Here is a 7,812-nt window from a genome sequence, read left to right as displayed (position 1 = left end):
AAACAAAGAATTCTTCAAAAAAAATTACAGACAAGCCATAGAATTTGTAAAACAGCTTTTCAGGGAGTAACAATATTAGTTGACTCAATAATTTTATTCTAGTTGTCAACTGTCACAACCACTTCTAAAATTAATCAGTCCTTAAAATGTTTTGATAAGGAGTCTTCAATTTAGCAGTTACTCAATATTATCAATTTGCCAAATTGTATTCACTTTCTTAGCAATTAATTTATCAAGACCCTGTGCCCACAACAGCAGAGTTTTTGTTCAGCATGTCAATAAAAATTCATTGGACCAGAAAATGAAGTTTCTTGTTGTTTGTTGATTTGGTCACTCCAAAAAATGTAAACAAACGTATATTTTTTGTGAACACTAATAAAAACCTTGCACCAAGTTTAGCCACTCACTGAAGTTTCACCCTCTAAAGTGCAGGTTTTCCTTACGAAATTCCTCCCCAAGAAAGCCCAAAATTTGACATCGTTGCCGCCATTTTGAACAGTACTCAGCAGCCAGGCTGCATTTCCTTTGCATCTTTCTGTCCAAGAGGTTTTGTCCAAATGGCTTCCAACAAGCCTTTTAACTATTTTAACTAACTAACATTTAACTAACTATTTTAACTTTTAACTAACTACCTTTTATGGCTGTTCTTGAGCCATATTTTGTTGAGCCAAACATGCTCCAGACTCGGAAATGATAGCATTGAAGATAGTGAAGTGGATAATCGCTTGGAAAAAGTACATTTTGATACAAGTCAGTTGCAGGTTTTTCTCCTTCCCGCCAATTTCAATTCGAATGGAATGACGTCACATAAACACCGCCTGGCTGCTAAGTATAGCTTCAAATGGAAAAACCTGAATGTTTACTTGCTACAGGCGAAGACAAAAAGTAAGCTTTTTAGAGTGACCTTTTTCAAGTTGAAAAAAATCTCTTGACTTCTGATGCTGAGTTTCATTTTTCACTAGCTAGAAAGGAAATTTTTGGAAAAAATTTTTCTTTAAAATTGGACTGCAGAAATATTTTAAAATATACATGCACACATGGAACAAGAATGAATGAAATGATAAATCATCTACATTCAGAAATGTTCTCACTTGACTGAAAAATTACTGTATTTCCTCAGTTGGCCCCTTCTCTCTGTAAAGAGACTAGCCTGCCCATTTATTTTTACTTGTTGAACAGTACCCCTATCAGGGATAAAAGAAGAATTATGCTCTCCAGTCCCACCTTCCCCATCCCCCCCCCCACCCCCCACAAAAATATCCTCACCATCTCTGTGTCAAAGATTTATTGACCCATCCAGGGAATTCCTTCTTGACAACCAGCCTTAAAAGTTTATCTGCAACCCTTCAACTATAAGAAATTGAAGTTTTTTTGTAGTTTTTTTCTGAAGGCAAGAAAGCATACAATGTACATATCCCCAGGTGTACTTTGTTACATGTACCTATGAACTGGCAGGATTGCCATGTTGTAGTATGCTTCTCCCCTCCCCCTTATTACACCTATGCCAATCTATTTTTGATTCCAATGATCTAAATGGCAGGGTGTTGTCTAGAATGTGAAACCAATCAGGGGCACATGTATGCATATTTCTCACATTTTCACAGAACAATCTCTTCCACTAATCCTCAGGCTCATCTGTATAAGGACACCAACCCAACCCCTGCCACAGTACAAATTTTCAACAACAATGAAAACTTGCAGTTTGCTTGAAGTTATTGGAAGGGGAGCAGGAAGGGGGATGGGGTGTTTTAAAAATGATGAATTTTAGTCAGAATTTCCTTTCAACTCCTATCCAGTATCCCTTATAATTAGCCCCAATCTCTTTCTTTTTCCAGTTTTGATCCATATGGTGGGTGATCATATTACAGTGTAGCAGTGAAACAGCAGCTCAGCACTCTTTCAGCCATAAATTTGTAAGCCCTTCAAGTTGAGGTCAAAAAGGACAGAATTTCCTGGTGATGCCAATGATAAATTTTATACAGATCATCTGATTGTTTTGTACAATCCCAGAACTTTGAATTGGTTGATTATATTGAGTCTCTATTCTAATAAGGAAGTCTTTCCAAATATCCTTTTCAACCTACAAATTGCAGTTTTGATATTTGATATTACTATTAAGCCCGCTTCCTCTTCTTACATATGTATGGGCAAAAATCAGGAAGTTCAACAAGCGTTTCAAGGAGGAAATACAGTAAAAACAAAAAATATAACCAAATGAAATGTTATCCACTTTAAAACTACATGTAATTTACTTACTGAGCTGGCCAATGAGAGCATTTTAATTATTTACAGGTCTGTGGTATTTCAAAATTAAAAGCAGAACTTGGTTTACATCAAGGAATGCAATGATCAACTCAAAACTAATCCTTAACCTCGGGAACCCTGGGAAATAATAGTGAATCACGACAAGGTTGGAGAGTGAGGGGGGTGGGAATTGAGGAATACATTACAGTATGTTCCATTCTGAGGTGCCCAAAGGAACAACTGTCAAGTTGCCAACCGCAAAGAAAAAAAGTGGACAAGTATCATTAAGTAGTTTGTCTAGAGTAAAATAACTGATGCTTTGAGAACCTGTCAAGCCATTACGAATAGGTAGTAATCAGTGACTGATCAGTTATGGTCTGATTCAACTGGTTTACTTTTGGTGAAGTTTGTGTTGAGGCTGGTTGAAGAACATCATGTGAGTTCTGTTCAGGTCAAGAAATACTGCAGTGACTACTGTAGGGGCAAGTAGTTGTTGCTATAAGTTGAGCAGAGTCTGTTTATAGTTAGTTTGGTGGTCACCTATTGAAAGAGTGTTGTACTATAGGTTTTAATTTGAATGGAGTTAGATTAGGAGTTTGGTCTAGTTATTATTTTTTTTCAAAGGTGTAGTACAAAAGGGAACCTTCCCATTTTCTCCATTTATTCCCTGAACTTTCCCTGATTTTGAAAAACGAAAATTTCCCTGACTACATGTATTTTGGATCCTATAATAATAGTGCATTAATTGAAAAAAGGAAAAAAAAGTGGTGCATTTTAATTTTTTTTCTGCTGTAGAATTTGATAACTTGGGTACCCTGTAGGGATACCTTTGGGGGATTCCCCTGAAGGAGCCAGGTCAAGTTTTGACTTGATCATTGCATAAGGACACAAGTGTTTACCTGGTCCTGGATTGCAAAAAACAAATCGTCAATCTAGAATAAACTTGTGAATAGTATCCTCCACCTGTCTTGTCCTCAGGTATTTTGTCGTCAGCTGTTCAAAAGAAGAAATTACAGAAAAATTTAGATACTGTACAAATGTTTATGGTGTAGTGGCATAACACCAGGTAAAATGGTCCCCGGATTAAGAAGCCTTCCCAAAGTCCTTGAGTAATGATATCGAACACAGCACTTTACTCAAACTTCCAGACACCAAAATATTATACCCAAATTCACCTCTCTCTCTCCTTTTCTAACGTGAAACCTAGCTATATGAGCCGCAGCCTGCAGAACAGGCAGATTAGCAGAGCAGAGAGCGAAATGCGATACACAAGCACGGAGCGCAACCACGAGTGCAAAGTACGAGATGAAAAAAATCTGCCTGTAGTCACACCATTGTTTGTGCTCTACTGCCCCCTTGAAATGATTGGCATGAAAGAATGAGAATTTACTGGGGCGAAACAATGTCTACAGTAACCAATTTACAAATGTATACATGACGCAAAACAGTCAACAGATGTGAACATCTAAATTTAGCTAAATTTAAATCATGCAGTGCCAGAATGAACAAAGGAGGTATAAGGCTAAACATCGAGCTCAGGACACAAAAAGCTTGACCAGATTCAGGATGCAAGAACTTTGACAACACAGAACGGATCTCTAAGATTCTCAAAGTAACACAGTACAGCAGTCTCTGGCGACGCTGTACAAAGCCATATATGATCCTTATCAACATGATCACCGACTTGGCCCTCCAGAGAGAATAATTAAAAAGAGATACAACATACATTTCTGCAATAGAAATGGAGCAAGACAAACCACACTTTACAACTCGACACATGGCAAATTACAGAGGTGTTAAACTCTACGAAGCAATAGATAACAACTGAAACCATGCAAAGCTCTGACCTCTAACAGTCCAACGGCTCTACTCAACTTTTAAAAACGTCTTCCTGATAACAAAAAGTACCCTTCAGAAACAAATAAGGAGCAAAATAAAAGGTTGAGAGGCTGGAATTTAATGCAAATGATAGAAATGTCACGAGCCATAGCAGTCCATGTTGACAGGCCTGTCATTCAATTTAACATATTTGTTTTTTTCTTGCGTCTGACTTCAGGTGCCTTAAAATGCATATGACATGAAAAATAATTTTGCTTATTTGAAAGGCCTTTCAAAATACAGAAGAATGACATTTTTCTTTTTGAAATATCTTTCTTCGTTTTAGAGATATTGACGTTTTTTGTTATGCAAATTAGATCAGTGATGATGTCATCTTGTTTGCAACTGAAAATGGTAAAATACTGAATAAACAATATCTCTAGGAATATTGAAGCAGTGTTCTTGAAACTTGGCACCACAAATGTGCATCACAAAAGTAACAAAATGACACCCTTAGTGCTGTTGCCATGACAACAGTTTTGCGACTGGTGCTGTCTAAATAAAAACTGAAATTCCCAGTTTTTGTCTTAAACCAAGAACCATGTCTGTTCCAAGTAGGACAATTTGTCTCACTTTAGAGGTTGCAAATGGGGATATTTAGTTTTTTGATAGTAAGAGACTCGAGCCGAAAGAGTTGCTATGGCAACAGCACTAAGGGTGTCATTTTGTTCTTTTTTCAGCAAAAACCGTTTGCCAGGCAAACAGTTGGAAGAGCATAAACAATGGTGTGACTACAGGCAGATTTTTTCATCTCGCGCTTTGTGCTCGTGGGCACATTTCGCTTTCTGCCCTGTAAATCCGCCTGTTCTGCAGGCTACATGACTCGTTAAAATATGTACTTTGTCAAATATTTTTTCAAAAGGGGAATTCCTGAGAAACACTTAAAAGCTAGCCCAACTAACCCGCTCCTAACTTATTTACCAATTCTGACAGGGGTTACATATCGGTGGTGAAAGACTGATCCAAGTTTTGACTCACAATACTTTTAAGACTGACAGCTGGACACAAAGCTTATGAAGGCTTACTCTTCTTTCACATATTCATCAAACACCTTTTCCTGATTGCAGTTGCCTCTTGTTCACACACTGCAGCTAGTTTCCACTTGTTCCACTACTCATCACCATTTTGAATTTGTCAAACAAACTTGAAAAATTCAGTCTAAATTTTTTAAGTTGTAAACCAAACTTACCACATGTACAGTTTACTACACTGTCCCTTTAAGTTTCATGGGAATCGTTCAAATCTACATATCCTTTAAGGTATCATGGTAGGTGGATTTTTTCGAAAAATGTGAAAAATCTTTTTTTCCTGTTCAAATTGAGAAGACTGAGATAAATATTTTGCAAAACGAATGGAGAAAAAAGCTATTTCACTTTTTGACATAAAGAGAAAAACTATTTTTGAATCTCATTAACCTCTTACGGCACGTTGACACCTCTAATTAAAATTCCCGGCAGTTGTCACATGTAATGTGAATTGCGGTGTGATATTTCATTTGTGCACGTGAACTGTTCTCCATCTGGTCATTTCATCATGTCAGGACGAAAATGAAAGAAAACTTCTTGCCCATTTTCGTCTTCGAAGCAGCCAAAGAGGCGAAAATCTGGTGGAACCCACAGGTTCAGCGTCAAACAAGATCTTTGGCTCTGAGCAACCATGAGTCACACTGTAACCAAGAAGAATGGTTGAAGGAACTCGAGGACATTAGTCCCACCAATGAAGCTGAAGGACAAGTGTTAGTCGCACGAAATTGCTGGAGAATGGACGCGATTCTGAAATGAGAGAGTCTCACACAGATGTAGATGTAGACGATGTAGACCTCAAGATTTCCTCTGTTTGGCTTCACAAGGCATGGTTTCAAAAAATGTCTGGAAAACAAAGAAACCTAAACTCGAGCAACATAATACCAATGCCGCCGACGAAATCTTCTTAGTAAATGAAATCACGGCAGTTTAAATACAACCCTGTATAAAGCTCTTGGTAGTTTGTTGCTTGTTGGATGACTTCAATGCGAGGGTTTCCAAGCCAGAATTGTAGACGTCTACTTATTTCAAGTTGTCATAACCCATTGTTGTGGTAAACTGACCCATGCCAACATCTGTCAGTGCGTAGGGGATTTTTAACACCTAATCATACCAATCTCATAAACAGTTTTTTGTCTTTTTCTTGAAAAAATAAAACTGCATATAAGGATGAACATTTTTAGTTCGTTTACATGCATCTTCTGATGAAATTGGCTGAAAATCGGCAGTTATGTTCCAGGATACCTCCTTTGAAAAAGGGTATCGGGCTTTGTGCAATTTCGCTTCCATTTCAAAGTTATGGCCTCTTTTGTGGAAGGAAATATCCGCATTGAAATTATCAAACTTTAGCAGGGTGTAGAAAAAAAACAAACAAACCCTATCTGGAAAATTGCCGACACCCTTTTTGAGGGTGAGAAAACATTTCTGATGTTAATCGCGCCGCTCCGATAATTCACGCGCGGAAGCGAATCAGTTTAAGCAAAGTGGTGTTTTTGGGTATTTCTTTTAATATCACTGCGAAAATAACTTTTTAGAAAATTTCAAAGATAGGCTTGTATTCTATAACTATTAAGCTTTCAGAAAATGTATAGGTTGATGGGGTTTTCTTTCAAAGCGCCAGTGTAAGAGTGCAATTTCCAAACACTGTCAATCCACCCTTCATGATACCTTAACATTGTTCAAAGAGGGATTTACTTAAAAAAAGTCAAACAGTTTTAGCTTGTTGTGATTTTAATTGATATGTATCATTGTTTTAATATACTAATTACTAAATATCTGCTTATTGTAATGATTTCAAGGCTCAAAATAGCGATTCTCTGGTCACCAATGAGATCCAAAATCGATTGTTTGTGACCAGATATTACCAGCAGCCTGCTGCAACAATCACCTAATCGATACTTAATACAGGATAAAACTACTTTCTCAAACTTTATCAGGAAGGAGGTTTTCAGTAACTTGTTTCAAAACTGTAACTTTTAGGTTGTTTGAATCTTAATTTCTTGTTAAGACATCCTTACATGTACATATTTTGCCTTGCAAAAAGCAAAACGCAACCCTAAAATTACACTTTTTACAAATGTGTAGTTCCAGAAAATATCCATACCCCCCCCCCCCCCACTGGAGGGTCACGGAAATTCCGAGGGGTAAGGGGGGTCTGAAAGAGGTAAATTCCCGACGAAGGGGAGGGGGGCTACTCATGGAGTTTTCTTTCCAGTGGGTCTGAAATGCGATTGAATGAACACTACAGTACTTTCCCAATTGATTCAGGTAACCAAACCAACAGAAATGTTCCATCCGTTGAGAAATAAATGTTACATTCTTTGTCATATATTTTTCATTTTTCTTACGGCGTCGTACAACCGACAGCAATCCTGCTATCGTGTTTGTTGGACGTCAAGTTACACAAAATGCCAACGAAGAGGTGCAGCAATACATGAACAATGAGGTTGATATTTTATACTTTGAAGATCGTGCCGTATTTAGCTTAAATGCATTTCAGATGCTTTTTCCAGCATTAATCATGCCGCCAATTAAATGCGATTCGTACTTTGTTTATTTCGTTTGATACTCGTACAAAATTATGGCTATCTTTAAAACGAGAAACGGGGAATCAGGGAATGGGAATGGGGATGGGGAACGGGGAACGGGGAACGGGGAAAGGGGAACG

The 7,812-nt window shown here is 37.7% G+C and overlaps 1 long non-coding RNA gene across 1 annotated transcript in view; it reads right to left on the bottom strand.

The window, feature by feature from the left end:
- Positions 1–18: 18 nt before the first annotated feature.
- Positions 19–7,812, bottom strand: part of LOC145478471 (uncharacterized) — a 14,183-nt gene continuing 6,389 nt past the window's right edge. Inside the window, exon 3 of the long non-coding RNA XR_014048267.1 lies at positions 19–3,237. This is a non-coding gene — a long non-coding RNA (uncharacterized LOC145478471). The remainder of the gene's footprint in view (positions 3,238–7,812) is intronic.

This window comes from Orbicella franksi, chromosome 2 (assembly GCF_964199315.1).
Source record: "Orbicella franksi chromosome 2, jaOrbFran1.1, whole genome shotgun sequence".
Classification (NCBI taxonomy): domain Eukaryota; kingdom Metazoa; phylum Cnidaria; class Anthozoa; order Scleractinia; family Merulinidae; genus Orbicella; species Orbicella franksi.
Note: the sequence above shows the minus strand (reverse complement) of the source record. Positions and strands in the feature narration are given on the sequence as shown.